Raw genomic sequence first — 21,027 nt, forward strand, 5'->3', positions numbered from 1 at the left:
CCAAAACGCTGCATCTTACCTGTGCAGGTGTTGTCTTCATGCCTTTCAAATGTCAAACACAAGTTTGTCATCATGACTGACATGTGTCTGAGTGATGTTTGTCTGTTTAAGAGGCTTTTTCTCCTTCCCAGTAACTTTAGGAAGTCTATTGTTTCTGCTTTATCAGTTGCAGTGGAAATCCTGTAATGTGTTTGGTGTGTTTGATGTATTTATGGATTATAAATTGCCTATTGTTTAAGCATCCATGCTTGTTTCCGCTACAGACAATAATTTGGGAAATGGCTCAGATATTGCAGTTTAGGTTTTGTATCAAACAATGATAGTTGCAATGGAGTGTGTGTATTTGTGGTGCATAGGAGCTTAGGGACAAAGCTAACATGAAAAAGTAAATAAATCCCATAGTTTCCTTTAGCACAGGAAGTTTTTCCACAAGCATCAAAATTAAAACTTTTCCCATGCTTTCCTCCTAAGACACTGAATGGATAAAATTGATTAAAATGATTGTATTTATTTATTCACAGATCTCATCAAGGTATTTGATTGATTAGCTTTTGTCAGGTGTCTTTGTTTGGTGTCTTGATCAAGATGATTGATCATGCCATTTATTTGTGTGGCAACCCTCAAAGGATATCAGAAATGTTATGTATTCAATGTTAAACTACAGCACACATTGCTGGTTTAAGTGCCACATAAATTTGAGAAGTGTGGTTTAGTGGGCAGTCTGTATGATTTATTTAGTCCGAGTTTTCAGATGGTTCCCAGATGAGTTTAGCATCATTCGTGCCACCTCAGCTGGGATTTGGAGAGATTTTCCTGCTAACCAAATCCGAAACTCAGTGAATGTGCTAAAGGTGTGAAAGCCATTAGCAGAATGCCTGAGCTGTTAAAGGGTTAAAACTGACAAAATTCTAATATTTGGTTAAACAAATCCTTGAATTAGCTATTAAAGATACTCTTCACGCAGAAAATCTTCTGAAGGGTGCTAAATACAGAGTCACAAACTTTGACTTCTCTGTGAAAGGCATTTGGTTATATTAGGGTATTAGAGATGGATAGATTGTGGCATCAAAATATTTGTAGGGAAACTATGTTAATACAAATGGAAATCCCTCCCAAAAACATGCAAATAAAACAAATGGTTAATTTTCCTAAGGGTCAAGCAGAGAGCATTATTAAATAATGGTTTGCCACCATTTCATGTCATGCAACCAACAATGGTGACTTACAAGTTAAAGTGTTTTTCTTTAAAGCTTATCAAAATTATGATATGCATGCTTTGTTTTTTTTTTACATCTGTATAGCCAATGACATTGATAATCTACACAAAAGTCTTCATAGTCGGGGAACCTTTAAGAGACGGCGCCAAACATGAAGGCTGTTTATAAGAAAGGCTTGTAAAAGTCATTTATACTAACATTAGTACTTATTATTTAGCGGCAGAGCAGCTGTGGTGTCCACACTCACACGGCTTGCTTTTTCCACCATTTAAGTGCATGATGTCACACCAGCGATTTCCAGACATACAGCGAATTTGGCACTAGTGGGATAGTTTCCATTCACATTCAGCAAACACATGGTTATGAGGTCTGTATAGATGTGTAAATAGAGGTTGGTTTGCTGTGACCACATCATATTTTTGATGGTCTGCTCAAGAACAGGCTCGCTGAAAGCGGTCTTTCCTAATACGTAACTGGCAGAAATGTTGGTCTTCTAACAAATGCATCTGTTTTTCTCCATTTCTTTTCCTGGAGAATGGAATGTGCCATTTTTAAACAGAAAATGCATTTGTTTGCCCTTTTTTAAACCATCTCATTCTTCTCTGCCATGGCTCTGACCACAATGGCATTCCCACAGGGTGGTACAGGGCACAGAGGGTGGGACTTGGACAATAGCTGGAGCAACGCCAGTCCAGAACACCAGGCCTATAGAAACGCTATGATCTCAGTGTGACCCCATCACACACACATCATGGGCACAACCCTGCTTGAGGTCATATACATTTGTTTCATCAAAATTACAGTATAGATTAGTATGAGATCTCAACTCCGCCACTCCATTTGACCCTATGATTGATATGTGATACAGAAAATAGATGACAAATTCTCTTTTTACACCGGAAATGCACAAAAAATGCTTCCGGGATAGTTTGCTTTTCGGTTTATTCACAATGATTTTCCAGAGTCTCTGTGTGCATACACACACATACTGTAAAGATCACGTAAAGACACATGACGTATTTAAAGTCCTGCAGCGTCTAAAGTTTGCTAATTATCTGTGATCTCTCTCTTCAGAAACCACGCCGTGCATTTTAGTTTATGACAAGATCATAAGGAGCGCGTGATGCGCTGTTCTGTGATGCTGTCAGAACACTTCCCACTTCAGTCCAGTTTGCTTATATTTCTCATTGTGAATGTTGATCTGCATTTAAATCCCTGTGTCAAAGAGCTGAACCATAACTTCTTGTTGCGATAACACGTGCGTCCTCACTACAGCACGCTCCTTATGACATTGTTTTTGCCTCTTGTTCATGCAAAATGCTTTTCATGAATGTTATGGCAATGTTATTTGGTCCTTTTTACGTAAGCGATCCCAGAACATTTACAGGACGTGTTAAAGGAATAGTCTACTCATTTTCAATATTAAAATATGTTATTACCTTAACTAAGAATTGTTGATACATCCCTCTATCATCTGTGTGCGTGCACGTAAGCGCTGGAGCGCGCTGCGACGCTTCGATAGGATTTAGCTTAGCCCAATTCATTCAATGGTACCATTTAGAGATAAAGTTAGAAGTGACCAAACACATCAACGTTTTTCCTATTTAAGACGAGTAGTTATACGAGCAAGTTTGGTGGTACAAAATAAAACGTAGCGCTTTTCTAAGCGGATTTAAAAGAGGAACTATATTTTATGGCGTAATAGCACTTTTGGGAGTACCTTGACTCGCCTGAAAAGTCCGCTCCCCTTCTCACTCTCATAATGGGAGAGAAAGGGTGTTACTGCGCCCAGTCGAAGTACTCCCAAAAGTGCCACCACGCCATAAAATATAGCTCCTCCCCTAAATACGCCTAGAAAAGCGCTACGTTCCACCCTGTACCACCAAACTTGCTCGTATAACTACTCGTCTTAAATAGGAAAAACGTTGATGTGTTTGGTCACTTCTGGCTTTGTCTCTGAGTGGTACCATTGAATGAATGGGGCTAAGCTAAATGCTATCGAAGTGTCGCAGCGCGCTCCAGCGCTTACGTGCACGCACACTGATGATAAAGGGATGCATCAACAATTCTTAGTTAAGGTAATAACATATTTTAATATTGAAAATGAGTAGACTATTCCTTTAATGTTCACAAAGCGTCTCTGCCAGTTTTACCGAAATTTTCTGGCTGTAAAGTGCTGTGTTTTTGTAATTTTAGTTTTTAGTAAGACATGGCTACAACCAAGTGTTTTTTTAAGTTATTTTGGGGGGGGCATTTTTCACCTTTAATTGACACTACAGTGAGGAGAGACAGGAAAGTACTGGGTGGAGAGGGGAGAACGGACCGGCAAATGACGCCAAGGGGACATGAACCCAAGTTGCCGAAAGCACATCTGAACTATGTGTCGGAGCACTGCCCACTACACCAGCGGCTCCAACTAAACCAGGTTTTAATGTTGTAAACTAGAATTTAACAATTTCTGAACAAAATCCTCCATGAACCAAAAGTGTTTTGATTAAGCAATAGGTAGTTTCCTTTCAGCCAAAGTCAAGAGTAGGGCTGTGCAATTAATGGTTTTTGATAATCAAGTTAAGTTTTTAATTCAAATAATTACAAAACAGGATAATCGATGTAAAACAATTATTGTGTAATTAAAATATAAATTGCGTGCTGCTGGACTGATGTGTTTTGTAAGGCACTTCAAAGGCACCACTGGTTAGACACATGTAGCCTATTGTAACGCTTAAAAAGGTCAAATAAATGCATGTTTCTGAGTAATCGTGTTAATTAATCGTGATCTTGATTTTTGGCAAAATAATTATGATTATGATTTTGCATAATCAAGCAGCACAACCGCTATGTGTGTGTGTTTCATCTATTTAATAGTTTGCCAGATAAAAATCAATGCTATTGGTTGCTTAGAATAAATGATAGCATATCTCTCCGCAATTTAAACTATTGAGTGAGTATCAAATTGGAAATAACTTTGGTTCATTTGGGGTGAGGGTGGTAAATAAACACACTTCTTTATTCTCGCTGCAGATTTTTTTGGTGTTTACTGTATATGCATGGGAGATCTTTCTGTAATGTTGAAACATATCTTTGGCTATTTTACAACAAAAACTTGTTGAACTGACATTTAATATACTCCACATGTTAATCATACATCCATTACATTTAGCAGATGGTTGCGTTATCACACAAATGTTTTGTCTTGGATCAGGTTTAGTTGAGTAAAACCATTGTGGGTATAAGAGAAATGTGTCTGCACAGCAGGGATGTTTTTTATGAAGTTTGAGGAAACAGAGCAATTAAACATGCCTGCCATATAAATATGTTTATAAGCCAGCTCATAAAGACTGTATAGTTTAAGACTCGATCAAAAATGTCCAATGGCATGAAGAGTCTTTGTTCTTGAGAGTAAAAAAACTCCAAGATCTTAACCACAATTGTGACCCTGGACCACAAAACCAGTTATATGTCGCACGGGTATATTTGAAGAGTTTCGTTGCAAAACGAGATAATTTTTTTATTTTTCAGAAATCTCATTTTTTGGTTGTGCATTCCAATAATATCAATTCAACTGCAGTTGGTTTGTTTTGATTTAAACCCTCATAACTAAAAAAATACAGCTAAGTAGCACCATAATAACATGATAACATAATAATAAACATGTTTTGACAAAAACGGAGTTATCTTGTTTTGCAACGAAACTCTTCATTTGAAGAAATAGCCAACAATACATTTTAGGGGTCAAAAATCGATTTTTCTTTTATGCCAAACTCATCAGGATATTAAGTTAAGATCATTAAGATATTGCAACATGATCTCACAAAGTTCCGTGGGATAGTCACGGAATTTTGTGCTCATTTTTCTGTGGCATTCTCACGGATCTCCGCATTTTTCCGTGGCCCTGCTACAGACTGTCTTTTTCCGTGGCTTTCTCACGGATTGGTTACTCAACTGCTTGTTCCTATTTTCAAACCATTTTCGCTTCAGTTTAGGGTTAGATTTGGTGTTTGCGTTAGTATGTCACTTTAAATATTGGTTTATATTATTATATAATTTTTTCTGATTAATTCTTATATCTGATTAATTGTTTTCTAAACTTTAAACAATTGTTGCCTGGCGTTGGGGTTAGAGTTGGGTTTGGGTAGGGATGTCATTTCATGTAAATCTAACCCTAAACCAAAGCGAAAATGGTAAGAAAATAGGACAAAACAGTTGAGTAACCAATCCGTGAGAATGCCACGGAAAAAGACAGTTCGTAGCAGGGCCACGGAAAAATGCGGAGATCCGTGAGAATGCCACGGAAAAATTAGCACAAAATTCCGTGACTATGCCACGGAAATTCGTGAGATCAGGATATTTTGTAAATACATACAAACTTTGAGTGTATGCAGTTATAAGAACTTAATTTGGACAACTTTAAAGGCAATTTGATCAATATTTTGATATTTTTTGCACCTTCAGATTCTAGATTTTTAAATATATATTGTCCTGAATTTATCCAATATTGAAATATTGTCCTATCCTTACAAACTATACATGTATAAATCCTTTATGACTGGTTTTGTCCAGCGACACAATTGGTAATTGATTTTTATTCTTAGTTCTTTATTTCTAACCATAATCTTATAATTTGTCTGTGAAATCCAATAGTCTTATTATGAGATATAGGCCTTAGTTTAGTTAGGATATATAACAATTTTTTAATAAACATGCCTTAAAAACATTGCCTGTGTACATTTTGAGGCAAAAAAAGGGCACTGATGTATTTGAAGATATGTCAGTGCAAGTTGTTTTCAGTTTGGACAGCTCTTGCATTTATTTTAGTCTAGGACTAGTCTAATCCCTGCCCCTTTATGTAGAATACAATAAAAATGACTTTAATAGGAAGTTTTGCACTATTCAAATCTGGGATTCATTCAAAACAACACTTCAGTAAACATTAATAGATTTACGTAGAATGCAACATAAAAATGTCGTAATGTTTATGTTTGGCCTGCGGGTGTAGTAGTAATAAATTCAGTATAATATAAGTCTCAGGGGACAAATACGCAAAAACAGAACAAACAATTAAACAGCTGCTTTCATTTGAGTTTAAGTCTTACAGTTGCCTTAAATAAGCTTGACCTACCTGTGGAAAGCACATTGAAAGAAAGTTTTGTTCTAGGGTTGGGTTTTACACCTCATTTAGCAGCATATTTCTTCAGAGACCTGTGGCTTGTGGAATATATGAGGTGGAACCAGAACAGAGACGCCCTTCCTGGTTTTAGGATTGCATGGGGTCTGTGTAATTTAGGTGTTGATCATGGAAACTTGAGGGTCTTACTGTATTTAGGATTGTGTTGATGACAAAATTAGTTGTGTTTGTGAATATGAAACATTTTCTTGTTGTGCAAAATCATTCGTCTGTTTGCACATTGTGGAGTCAAGTTTAAAGATATGAGAATGCTGTGGAATTTATTTGATGGGTCAATGACGTGACGTTAATTATTTTGTGTCTGTATGGATAAATAAAATGTAAAAATATTAAAATAAATTAGCAGATTACTTGCATACATTCTCTTTTTTGAGGACAAAGTCAAAAATTTTTGGTTTTATTTCATTTTGAAAGAATATTTGGGGGATTATTGCAAAAATGTCAGTGTGGTGTAACCGGTCTGTGTTGGTGTAACTACACTGTAAAAAATACTTTTTATAATTCAACTCAGAATTACAAGTCATGTGAACAGAGATGAGTTGTCACAACTTATAAAATATAGTTGAGAAAATTTTATAAGTTATAACAACTCGCCTGAAGTTAAAACAACTCATCTCTAGTCAAGATAAATAATAGTAAGTTGAAATGACTTGTAGATCCGAGTTGATTCAACAGAAAGTTTTGAGGCACCAAAGTATTTTTTACAGTGTAGTATTTTTTATATAATACGTATTTTTATATAATAAAAAAGTGGAATAAAATATAATCATCTAGTTTCGTGTAATATGATTTTTTACATAAACTTTTACATCATTTGTCAAAGATTATTTAGAAAACAGAGCTGTTTTCAGCATATGTCAGGACAAATATAACAAAAACGCATAAAACATTTACATTTAGAAATAACAATTTTTTTTTTTATTACGCTTACATGCCATCTAGGTGGATAAAATGTTTAATATTTCTCATTCTTTGGCACAATTGGTTCAGGTTCATTCAGTCTTAACTTTCATAAAAATGGTGCAAATGTAATTATTTATGGTGCAAATGTATTTAGTTATTGCATAAAATTACCATAACTGTGCATTGAAATAAACCTGATGCTTTTGAAACAAGTTAAAAAAAACATCAGCTTATGTTTTACAGTCCTGCCAAATGGAGTGACATTCAGTGAAATGTCAAGGGGTTTGAAAAGCAAAACTCTGCTGAACATCTTGAAAGGTCAGGAAGCTGTGGTCACTTCACACTTAAGTCCATAACGCTGTCTTAAAGCAGCAAATTAACCGTCTAAATACATATCGGTCCTTCTTAAACTACTTAGAAAGTATCTTTTTCTCTCAGTGATATTGTGGTGTAAAGTAATACATGACTAAAGCTCTCATAAAGTCATGACTATAAACATAAACATACATGCAGACTCTGGTATGTTGGTGTAACCTGGTACTGTATGTGTCATCTCTGATCTGAGAACTGTGGAAACATTCCCAGACTTTTAACATGTTTCTGTCGAACTATGTACATTCCACAATACCTACACATCACTCTTCTTTCTATTTCTTGGGAATTTGTCAGCAAGAGCAAATGCATAGGACACATAAAGACATCGCATGCAAAGAGAAATTAAAATGAAATGTATGGTAGATTTTTTTACATTTATTCCATATAGGAAGTTTTGTATTGTGACAAACTTTCACTGTTTCACACAACTACAGATTCTATCACAGATGTAAATTTGCATTATTAACCAATTCTTTATAAACAGCCCCCATAAGTAAAGGATGAAATAATTTATCTATTCTATATAATACAAAAAATGATGGGTTTCTGTCAAACAAGTGTTGGATCAAAAAGGGACAAACCCAAACCGTTGGGTTGGAATTTAACCTATGCCTGGCAGGTTCAAACCAAAATGCTAGGTTGTTTCGTCCCATTTTTGACCCAATACCGGGTTGAACATTAGCCAGGACATTTTGTGACTGCATGGTTACTATTGTGTAATGATGATGTATATAATTTGTGATAAATTAGTAAAGCAAATTGGCAGATTCTTTTTCTTTAGGCAACAGAAAAAGTACATAAATAAGATGTTTATTTACTTGTAAACCGACTTAAATGGCCTTAAAACAATTTGAAGCTATTTGAAATTAGAGGCAACAAGTGTATTTTAAACACAATGATCAAAGATGCAACATACTTGTAGCATCAGGTGAAGTTTTGTTTTAAATTTGGTTTGTTTGTTTGTTCTATAATGTAAATATCATAATTACAATTGTTCTATAATTTCAAAATAAAAAACGAATGGTCTGACTTCAGGTTTGTGAAATTACAGTAAGTTAAAGAAATAGTTCACCCAAAAATGAAAGTTCTGTCATCATTTACTCTCTCTCTCATGCTGCTACCTGTTATAAATTTCTTTGTTCTGATGAACACGAGAAGACACTTTGAATGTCTGTAACCAAACGGATCATGATCACCGTGGTGTTCATAGAATGTGTGTGTGTGTGTGGGGGGGGGGGCGTTATATTGATGCATGATATACATTGATGCATATTGTCTTATATATATATAATGCATACATATACAGCGGGGAAAATAAGTATTTGACACATCAGCATCCCCACCAGCAAGGGGATTTCCAAGTGGGCTATTGACACAAAATTTCTACCAGATGTAGCCATCAAGCCAAACATTGAATTCATACAAAGGAACATTTACAAGTTGATTCATAATAAATAAAGCGAAATGCCACAGGGAATAAGCACTGAACACAACTGATGGCCTATAAATGCTTCTCATTACCCAGGAGGCACACAGGAAAGACTTCATGATGGGTAAAAGCAAAGAACTTTCTCAAGATCCTCGTAATCTTATTGTTGAAAAGCATTTTGATGGGAATGGTTATAGGCGCATTTCCAGAATGCTGAATGTTCCTGTGAGCACTGTGGGGGCCATTATCCAGAAATGGTAAGAGCATCACTTCACCATAAACCAGCTACAATCAGGTCCTCCCAAGTAAGATCCCTGTCCAAGGAGTGCAAAGAATAATCAGGAGAGTTCTCCATGAGCCAAGAACCACTCGGGCAGAACTTCAGGAAGACCTCGCATCAAGGTCTAAACTATAAGCAATGCACTGAACCGCCATGGCATCCATGCACGCTCACAACGCAAGACTCCATTGCTGAACAAAAAGCATGTTGAGGCTCGGTTAAAGTTTGCGAAAGAGCATTTGGAGAAGCCTGTGGATTATTGGGAGACTATAGTATGGTCAGATGAAAGCAAAATTTAACTTTTTGGCAGTCATTCTACACACCATGTTTGAAGAAGAAATGGCACTGCCCACCACCCCAAGAACACCATACAAACAGTTAAGTTTGGGGGTGGAACCATAATGGTTTGGGGCTGCTTTTCAGCAAGGGGTACTGGCAGACTTCATATTATTGAAGGCAGGATGAATAGAGAAATGTACCGGGACATTCTGGATAAAAATCTGCTGCCATCTACCAGAAAGCTAAAAATGAAAAGAGGGTGGACATTTCAGCAAGACAATGATCCCACACACAAGGCCAAGGAAACAATGAAGTGGTCAGTCAATCACCTGATACAAATCCCATAGAAAATCTATGGAGAGAACTAAAGATCAAAGTTCATAAAAGAGGCCCAATGAACCTTCAAGATTTAAAGACCATTTGTATGGAAGAATGAGACAGAATCACTCCTGAGCAATGAAGACGACTGGTCTCTCCATACAACAACTAGAAGCTGTAATCACCAACAAAGGCTTTTCTATAAAGTATTAAATATGTGTGTTCAATACTTATTCCCTTAGTCATTTCACTTTATTTACCATGACTCAACGTGTATACTTAAATGTTCTGATTTCTTTGTATGAATTCAACACCTGGCTTGATGGCCACATCTGGCTATATCACTTAGAAATCCCCCCACCGACAAAAATGCTGATGTGTCAAACACCCACCCTCCCCACTGTATTTTAAAAAATAAAAATTTAAACAATGATCAGATATACATTTCTTAACGAACATGCTTGTTCACAGGCGCCAGTTTCTTTTTCCGCCGGTGGGTGCTCGTCACAACGTCAAGCAATGCTTAGGTTACTTAGCAATGACAGATGCTCTGGAGCACCTACATGCTTTGAAAAAAAGGAAGTTTTGCTGTGAAGATTGTAATTAATTTGTTTGTGACGTGCACACCATCGCGGGTCCCACTTTACCATCGTGGGTCGCACTTCACCACCGTGGTTGTGTGTGGTTATGACAACCGTCACAGCCCTAATCATGAGCCCCATTCACTTCCATAGTAGGAAAAAATAATATTATGGAAGTGAATGGGGCTTATGAACGGTTTGGTTAAAAACATTCCTCAAAATATCTTCCTTTGTGTTCATCAGAACAAAGAAATGTATACAGGTTTGCAACAAAATGAGAGTGAGTAAATTATGACAGAATTTCAGTTTTTTCCTATATTGGTTCTACACGGAAATCTCCCGGAAGTTAGGTTTGGGCCACAAAAGCGTTTATGTATGTTACTGTCGCTGAAACCGTCTATAACAGGGTTCCTCAAATCCTACCCTGGAGAACCGCTGCCCTGCAGAGTTTAGCATCAACCCTGATCAAACCCATCTACCTCAGGTATGTTTGATTAAAGAAGACACACAGTTTTTCAATATTTTGCTATGTTCTTATCTCAACTTTGATCAATTAATACATACTTATCTTTTTTCAATGCATGCACTTCTGGTCTTTGTGCAGCGTGTCGTGAATGTGTTGGCGTTTAGCCTGGCCCCATTGATTCCTTAGGATCCAAACAGGGATTAATTTAAAAGCCACCAAAAACTTCCATGTTTTTTCCTATTTAAAGACTGTTACATGAGTAGTTACACGAGTAAGTGTGGTGGCACAAAATAAAACTTTTGTTTTGTTCCTAAGGAATGGATTGGGCTTGGGTAGGTGCTGATACATTCGCGATGCGCTGTGCGGGGATTGGAAGTGCACGCATTGAAAAAAAGGATTTGTATTGATTTGTCTAAGTTGAGGTGATAACATAAAAAATATTGAAAAACCTGTGGTGTTTTCCTTTAAGGTTGAAGCCAACTCTGCAGGGCACCGGCTCTCCAGGGTAAGATGGGAGGAGCCATGGTCTATACAGAGATAAGACGAAAAGAAAATGCCATTAATATTTTTTTCAAGGCAGTTCCCTTCAGATGGGGCATTCATATAACAAACGTTGTGTCTACAATACAGATTGGCCTGAAATTAAACAAGAAAAATCTGTACAGTTCCGGCAAGTGAATCTGTGCATATAAAATGTTTTCATTTGTGAAACAGGTGGAGAAAGCAACAAATTGTGCCATTTTAGCTTGTATTTTCAATATCAGTATTATATCAGTTTTACATTTTTACCTGGGGCTATCTTTTAATTCAGAAACATACAGTAACTATACAAGTATATTAATATCTAGCATAAGTATACAAATATAATAAAATAAACATTACAAATACCAAAATGTCAGAGATTCTGTACCAGATGTGACAGATAAAGAAAAATTCTCCAAGCTGCCAAAAATCACCTTGATCCTTGGTGCATCTAGGGGATAAAAAAGAACACAATATAATTCACTGAAAAGTATTGTACCTTTCCTTTAAACAAGATTATTTTTTATTAACATTTTTAACCAAATTTGACACTGAAACATTCTGGCAGTGTAAACTAGTGATGCCCGCATTGAAAAATATAGGGATGTATTAATTAGTCTAAGTTGAGGTAAGAACATAGTAAAATATTGACAAACTGTGGTGTTTTCCTTTAATATAGAGATAGAATAATGATAAACATTTTTATAACATTATGTAGACCCACAAATTAGTATTTTTTGTAAAATAAAATGTGCTTCCCTAACAAAAGAAAGTCAGATACATCAGGGATGGCACGATAATTTTTATTTCTCTACACTATGCCTTAAAATTGATAAAGCTGGTTTTATATTTGCCAGTTAATACTTACTAGTGTTGGATTTGTCTTTCTGTTGGTGCCTATTCTTACTGTAAACAATGCTTCAATGTTGATCTAAAAGAAAAAAGAAAGAATTAATGTGTTTCATCTTTAGCAGTTATCACTGTTGGAAAATGGAATTTAAAAACATGTTTAAGCCAAAAATGTATCACCTTTTCAAGACGAGCATGCTGTATAATACATTTCTGAGAAGTTACTATTATTATTATTAAAAATGGTAGAACGTACAAAATATATTTTTTATCTACCATCATCAAATGTCCCATGTTCCCCACATGTATGTGGTATAAGGAACACATGAATTAGGGTCAGCTTACACTTTAGCTTCTTCATCAAATTTTCTTTCCGATCAAATGCTCTTTTTTAACACTGAAGCACCCTGCCCTCTTGGAACATGTAGCATTATTTTATGTGGAGGTCATTTTAACTGAAACAGAAAATCACAACCGAACTGTCGAGAAGACCTTCCCTATTTTTTAAATGATCAATAGTGTTTATGGCACAGTCCAGCAAAGTCGCATTTCACAGCTTGTGAGCGCCACAGTTGTATTAAAATAAAATCACAATTAAGATATAAAGTGTTATTACAGAATAAAAACAATGATAACAGTGATATGTAAATTTTGTTGGTGTGTATGCAGCAGTGTTTCTCTTCTACTCATTACTGCTGTTTATAATGTTAAGGCCGTCTAACTGATTGTGATGTTTGATCTCCTCCAAACTGTTTTTGGCAGAGACTCCTACATATGATCCACTCTGTGCTGTCACGCTGGACCGGAGCACCCTGTATGTTTGTGCATTGTAGTGGCAGACTTCATTCACCCCAATGGAAAGCATATTTACACTGTCTGAATCATTCCTATCCCCTACTTCATGCTAAGAACTAGTAAATGTATGTCTTATCTCATGTGCGTGTGATATCATGTTCTGTGCAATTTAGGGGGCAGGACACTTCAGCATATAACTAAAGAGCATTTGACTGAACAGGAAATTTGATGAGAAGATGAAGTCTAGGATTGTGTCATAAAAATTCTAGAGTGACGTTGCTCATGAAGTCACAATCGTGCAGAAGCATGTAAATGCTGTTAAAAACGCTAGGCAGACACCAATTGTGAGCGCTTGCCAACGTTTTTGGCAACGTTGTTGTAGTATTTGTCAATAATTTCCAATAATATGCGAACGCAGTCTTTATATATTGGGATAAAATTAATACCTTATGTATGGCGTGGTAGGAGACTTCTCTGGAGCTTGAGGGGGAAACGCACACAAAAACAATATTAGTCATTTTATTTAATGGGATGTGGACTTTCAAAATTGAAACGTTACTCACCAGCTTGAGATAAAACACATTCTCGGTCTCATTTTGACTTAAGTCCCAGCGATCCACAGTAGATCCTAGAAAAAACAGGATTGTATAATCTTCTACAGAGCCCAGTGATCAATTTACACATTCCAAATATACATTACTATTTATGCTTCAAAATAAACGCACTAGTATCACTGATAATCATAATACGGAAAGTACGTCAGGATTTTACGGTCGCAGATTGATTTTAGAGTTTACTTAAAAACTTCGACGAAACTTCTGCTTATATTATCAACATCAGCTACAGAGCGTGTCAAATGCTTCATATAACTACCTTGGAACAACATGTATAACTGCGAAACATTTAGCTTGTTAACCAAAGGTTTTATTAGCGTAGTTACAAGAAAACAAAACACGACAAGAAGCCTTAACGTTACTATAAACGTCTCATCAATTTCAGACATCACGTTATGTGAGCTTGACCTAATAACGACTAACAACACACATTACATTAGCGGTTCTTACATTGATATTTGCAAATATCGTTCTCGGGCTAATCGCGGTTAGCATCTTACTTGAACACTTTCTTTATGCGTCATTAGAAAAATGGTAAAGTAAAAGGTATTTACCTGCTGCAGTTTTCCATATGTCCGGTACCCGTTGGTAAAAGTCTTTGTCCATATTATGTTTTCTAACTTAAGTTCAACCGAATAAAAAAATACCCGATAGAGGTAACCAATTATAGTAAAAGTCAGTAGTGGACCAACCGATGTACTGCTGCAGTTCTGCAGAGTGAACTCCTCCCTCCAGCAGCATCAGCAAATACTACCGGCTGCAGGAGTTTGAAATGTTGAAAAGTGCGCGCTGAATTGTCATAGGCCAGAGATCTGGATGACGGTCAAAACAACCAATCAGGGCTAATAACAACAAGGCGAGACACCCAATAGCGTAATAATAGTGCAACCATCGCAATAGTTATTTTTAAAGTATTATGTGACTACAAAAAACCGTGCGTGCGTGTGTATATATATTGTTAAGAAGGCAATGCACCCATGGTATATTTTAAAAGTCCTAAATGTCTTTTTTGTATGCAAGAGGTGGGAGATGTTGAAGTTACAAATGACATGTCTAAGTAGACATATGGCCAATACATACACACTCTGCTTACATCAGTAACTGAAAGAATTGCTAACGAACAAATCACTGCTGTCTACTGTCCATAAATGAAAGTTGAATAAAAATTAATGTGGCTTTGGACAGAGGCTGAACTGTAAACATGTTAGGCCTATGTGAGAGGAACATGCACCATGCACAAACACTACAGTAAAACTCTCACTTCTTTCCCTACTGTACAGATGCACACACCCCCTCATGAAAATTAACATTTTTTGTTGTTGTAAAAGTGTAGTATTCTCTTTTTTTGGTATATTGATTACTATTAGCAAAACTACACTAACCATGGTTTAACTACAGTAACCATGGTTGAGTTTTGTAAAGGCACACACATGCGAGATATCCCTCACTATAGACATAGTGACTTAAACACTGTACTGTACCCAGTCAACATGTGAGATCACGCGATAATCACAGTAAAATCACATCATTTTCATACTGTGACATTCTCATCTTGTGAGTTATGTGCAAGCTCTTTGTGAATTCAAAATGTTGAGTTCAGTGCACAATGAGTGTGCCATGACCTCACATTGACCATAGTATGGCAACAGCAAGTGTGTCGTAATATGATTTGAGCGGACACTGAGTGTGCTGTGACCTCACCTCAGGGCCATAGTATGAGCGCACAGTGAGTGTGCAGTAACCTCAAATTGTGACAATAGCCTGAGTGACCTCACATTGTTGCACTCACAGTACACTGACCTCTCTTCCGAGGTGCATAAATTCAAAATATGTATTCGGAGTGTTATGTGTGTTGCTTGTCATTTCAAAATATGTGTGTACATTGCGTCGTGTGAACCGTGTGCATCACGTGTCTTGACAAGGTACATGCCTGCTGCACACGCATCAAAAGTTTTTATGATACAAGAGAAGCTCACGTTCACAAAATACTCACAAGATACTAACTTAACAGTAAACTCTGATTACACATGAGATTAAGTGAGTATCTGACAAATGCGAGTGTCTTTTATTATAAACCCCTTCAAAGCATCTGCAGCAGGCTTGTATTTTGACATCCCGCGTGATGCACACAAGTTTACATGACGCGCCAAACACATATTTTGAAATGACGAGCCACACACATGACGGCTGCATACATGTGACAAACTTTGCATTTTGCGCCCTCAAAAAAAGAAGTCACTGGCCGCAACTACTATGTTATGTTCACAATGTGAGATCATGACACACTCACTGTGAGCAGGCACAATTTACAAAGTACCATCAAGATGTTGCTCAGAGAGCTAATATGCTAGCATTTGCTATTTGAAAAACAGGTCACTGAGATGTCAACATTTATTTGCAAATCATACAGTGAACCCTTAACAAGTCATGAACACACACATGCACAGAGCAAGTATCACTGCATCACCCAAACACTGCAATCACTTCCTTCCAGCTGTGGAAATCAAACCAACATCCTCTGGGTTGCAAACAAGTCTGATTCTCTAACCACTAGGCCACAATGCTTAAACACATATCTGTCAATCCTGGTCACTTTTACTTAAAATCTGTGCTTTCTAGAATCTTTATTTGTAGGCTTCTTGATGCCATAACCTTGTTGTTGACATTTTATATGGTATATACACGCCATGCACAGGGCTGTATAAAATGCTGTGTAGAAAGTGTCCTAAATTTTGAGCCTATGATCATTCCTATATTTCTTAAAATTACAGGTAAGAAGGGTGACTTTCTACTCTTGGACCTACGTTTTCCAGACATATGTGTGTTGTCCTGCTATGACAAAGTGAGTGTGCCGTGACCTTACATTATTATGACCATGGAATGAGAGCACAGTTGGACCATGAACTCACATCGTGACCAATGTGAGGTCACTCATACTATTGTTACAATGTACACTAACTTTGTGGCCTAGTGGTTATAGCGAGTCAGACTTTGTAACTCAGAGATTATTTGTTCAATCCCACAGCTAAGTTATTGAAGTGTTGGGGTGTTGCAGTGATAGTTGCCCTGTGTGGGATGTGCATATCTGTGTGTGTGGTTTTTGTGTGTTCATGACTTGCAGTGGATGGGTTCATGCAGAGAGAAATTCATGTCTTTTTTACTTTTTCTTTTATTTTGCCCGATATCAGTTGCAATTAAATAGTGACATGTTTCCAATAGCAAAAGCTAGCATATTAGCTCTCTGAGCACCCTGCTGAAAAAAACAGCATCAAACCAGCATGGACCAGCATGGGAATTATGCTGGTCTATGCCAGGTTTAGCTGGTGGTCACCAGCATACCAGCACCAAAACACAATATATGCTGGTCATGCTGGAATGACCAGCATGGGATGCTGGTGCTAATGCTGGTTTGGTGCTGGTTTAGCTGGTGCTAATGCTGGTGCTGATGCTGGTTTAGCTGGTGCTAATGCTGGTGCTGATGCTGGTTTAGCTGGTGTTCACCAGCAAACCAGCACCAAAACATGCCGGTACTTGCATATGGTGGGCTTTATGGGGTAGTACAGTGAGTGTGAAGTGATCTCATATTGTGACCTTCATATGAGCACACATTGAGTGTGCAGCGTGCTTACACATTAAAATCATGACCCACACAGTGAGTATCTTGTGAGCTCATGGTGACTTCCCTTACGAAAATTAACCATGGTTTTACTACAGTTAACTTAAAACCAAAAAAGCATGGTTACTGTAGTAAAACCATGGTAACCACAAAATAACCATGGTTTTGACAACCATGTTTTTCTAAAACCACAGAACCATGGTTAGTGTAGCCGTTTAGTGTAGTAAAACCATGGTCAAAGACCCGAGGTGAGGTATACATTAAAGGGTTAACCTGAAGTAGTAAAACCAAAAGAAAGTCAGCATCTCTTTAGTGTCCTCACTAATATAAGAAATTACTAGTTTGTCTTCCACCCAGTGCAAGCTTTTTACATGAACCCCCAAACCCCACCCAGAAAAACACAGCACAACTTATTAAAGTTTAGTTACTTTATTTTAATGTTTGATTGTTCTGTGAAATACAGTGGTAATTAAGTGCTAAAAATCTACAAGAATTGAATTTGTTTCACGTTTTTTTTTTTTTTTTGCGCCACTGGGTCAATACAACGTAGTACGCATGTGTCTGCAGGAAGAGCCGCTTGTGCGAGTGCTCCATACTCCAATCCAGTAGGTGGCGGTAAATGCACCTTAAGTTGGTTTGCCACCCACCATTTAAACAACAAAAGAAGAAGAAGAAGAAGAAGAAGCCGCTTGTGCGCATGTGTCTGCATCCAAAGGTTACCACGACAAGTTTGCGACTGAGTAAATACAGGTAAGAACAGATAAAGATACTCTAGTTATTAAACCAATTTATTGACGTTATATTTAAAAATATAATGTTGGCTCGCTAAATATTAACCACATTTTAGCCATGTGCATCACGTATTAGTTTATATTTAGCGTATTAGCCTAACTGTTAGTTTGTTTCACGTAATAATTGTTTGCTGCATTTCAGCTTGCATATTAAGTTACACGTGTTTTTTGACCGGCATGTGAATATTAATCAGTTCGGTTACTCAAATACTTCTTGCCATCTACGGACAACGTTTCGTATGTAATGAATTTCTCACTTGTCAAACTTGGTCTGTGTGTGAGTGCTACAGTGGCATATATTATGGCATGCCACTCATGTGAAATATGAAAGTAATATGAAACATTCAGTCACTCAAAACCCTAGGTCAGTTTAATCCTGGGTTATCTTGCATGACACTTCACAATTTACCTGGGGTCACCAATTAATCATGCATATTTATAAATTAATGTTTTTTATACCACTGGCCTGTTGAATGTTTTATTCTGATTGGCTGAGAAATGTTTGATTGATTAAAATGTGATTACAGAAAAATAACCAATCTCACAATTTTTTTCTTTCCTTTCCTTACAGATACTACAGTTCGTGATCTGGAGCTTGACTTCACATGTTTTGTGGTGATTAAAGGCGGAGTCCATGATGTTTGAAAGCCAATGTTGATATTTGAAATCACCTAAACAAACACGCCCCTACCCCAATAGAATCTGGACCTTCTGTTGATAGACCCGCCACACACATATGCAACCCGGCAAGGATGTCGGTTAGTAGACACGCTCCTTACTGCTGATTGGCTATAAGTGTGTTTTGGTAGTCGGCCCGTCTCCTTTTCCAAAGCGTTTTTCAAACATCGTGGACTCCGCCTTTAACAAATTGTGCGGTGCTTTTGGCATTGTCTATCCATGTATAATTGTGATGTTCCAGGAGTGCTAATGGAAGCTACACAGTATGTAGATGTTTGTTCCAGTATGTTTATGTGTGTGTACCTGGTAATTATCACGTTGTGGGGACCGAATGTCCCCACAAAGATAGGAATACCAGTAAATTTTGACCTCGTGGGGACATTTGTGAGGTCCCCATGAGGAACCAAGCTTATAAATCAAACGGAATGATGTTTCTTGAAAATCTAAGGTCGCAGAAAGTTTTCTGTGATGGTTGGGGTAAGGGTTTGGGGAAGGGAAGAGAATATACAGTTTGTACAGTATAAAATGCATTACGTTTATGGAATGTCCCCACAAAACATGGAAACCAGAATGTGTGTGTGTGTGTGTGCGTGCCATGGAACAAATATTTATTTTATACCTTTTTGTGTGTTCTGTTTTTGACTTTTTTCCCCTGATATCAAGACACCAAAATAATGTTTTAATACGCATTTTCATGTGTTTGTAAAGAAAATAAATGGTGTACTTCACTGTTATTTGTGTTATTCTTTATTCTGACATTTACACTTTTGTAGTCAGCCCACACACATTTAGTTTATTTTGATTTATATAGCACTTTTAAAAGTTTTTATTGTTGTAAAGCAGCTATACATACAATTATAATTTAAATAATGGTGATAGAAATTGATAAAATAAAATAGACATTATATGGTAGGAAAATACTTATATATGTGTGTGTGTATATGTATATATATATATATATATGTGTGTGCGTGCGTGCGTGCGTGCGTGTGTGTGTGTGTGTGTATATATATATATATATATATATATATATATATTAGTATTATTGCAAATTATTCTCAATGTACATATGGTAAATGAAAACTGAAGCAAGTGACAAAAATTTCAAGTGTGTTGCTTATATTGTAAGGGATTTAAAACTTTTGGTTCTTTACAAAATACTTGCCTGGGCTATTCACTGTACTCCTGACTTTTGTCAGATTTATTGAAAGGTCTTTCTGTGTTACATTACTGAATTAGGTATGTGTCCAGTGGCACAACAAGACTCAAAATCTGATCCTGAAAAACAAGCTTTAAAAGTCCAAGCATTGTTTGATGTAAAAACTTATGTCTGGAATTACAGTTTAATTGTAAAAATACAAATAAATATAAAACTAAGAACATTTTCCTTAAAATTACAAATAAAAATGTTAAATTGTTAGTATGGTCATGCACTTTAAATATAATGAACTACACATTTAATTACAGATTTTTTATTGTAAATTTAGATGAATTTGTATGTAATTCATGAAAACAAAAAAAGTACTGTATAAATAATATAGTATTTTCCCGTTTAAAAACGTAGATTTTCTGTATTTTGTCTTTAATTACAAAATACTTAAAATAACAATCGAGCCGTTAATTGACAGATAATGTTTGTAATTTTACAGTGTTTTAATTATATTTTTCAATAATGGTAAACCACTGTAAAAAATGTAAAGTAATTGTTCGTAAAAAAAAAATTTTTTTTTACAGTGTAAGATTTGTGTAGTACATTGAACTCCCGGATATAACAAACAAACACGTTGTAAAAAGACATGCTGTTATTTGTACAGCATGCTTCTTTATTGTAGTCATGACGGACGGCTGAAAGATTATGTCAACATTAAGCATCAGTTAGTCATTTGTTAGTCAAATGTTAAAGACGACATGGTATGTGGAAACCAATAATTATCTCAAGTCCTGATGGTTAATATCAGGAGTCTCTCATCACTCCTCCAATGAAAGAATCTGAGTGCCTTTTTTACCATTTCATTTGATTTTGGTTAATGCTATCATTATAGGAGGTGAGAAGTGAAGTTATTGATGTTTTGTGACAGTGGTTTGCTTTAAAGTGGGGTTACAGGATCAGACTTCTAGTCCCGAACAGC

The 21,027-nt window shown here is 36.5% G+C and overlaps 1 protein-coding gene and 2 long non-coding RNA genes across 3 annotated transcripts in view; 2 read left to right on the top strand and 1 right to left on the bottom strand.

Annotated features, from left to right (window-relative positions):
• Window positions 1–21,027, top strand: part of fhl3b (four and a half LIM domains 3b) — a 34,870-nt gene that overhangs the window by 249 nt on the left and 13,594 nt on the right. The window lies entirely within an intron of this gene.
• On the bottom strand, window positions 11,712–14,701 carry LOC129437082 (uncharacterized). The gene is made up of 5 exons (XR_012359836.1): window positions 14,368–14,701; window positions 13,763–13,827; window positions 13,646–13,679; window positions 12,424–12,486; window positions 11,712–12,006 (listed from the first exon to the last, which is right to left on the bottom strand). It is a non-coding gene; the product is annotated as an uncharacterized lncRNA (long non-coding RNA).
• Window positions 14,735–19,632, top strand: LOC141351545 (uncharacterized). Its single transcript, XR_012359837.1, has 2 exons — window positions 14,735–18,179; window positions 18,792–19,632. It is a non-coding gene; the product is annotated as an uncharacterized lncRNA (long non-coding RNA).

This window comes from Misgurnus anguillicaudatus, chromosome 20, assembly GCF_027580225.2.
Source record: "Misgurnus anguillicaudatus chromosome 20, ASM2758022v2, whole genome shotgun sequence".
NCBI lineage: Eukaryota > Metazoa > Chordata > Actinopteri > Cypriniformes > Cobitidae > Misgurnus > Misgurnus anguillicaudatus.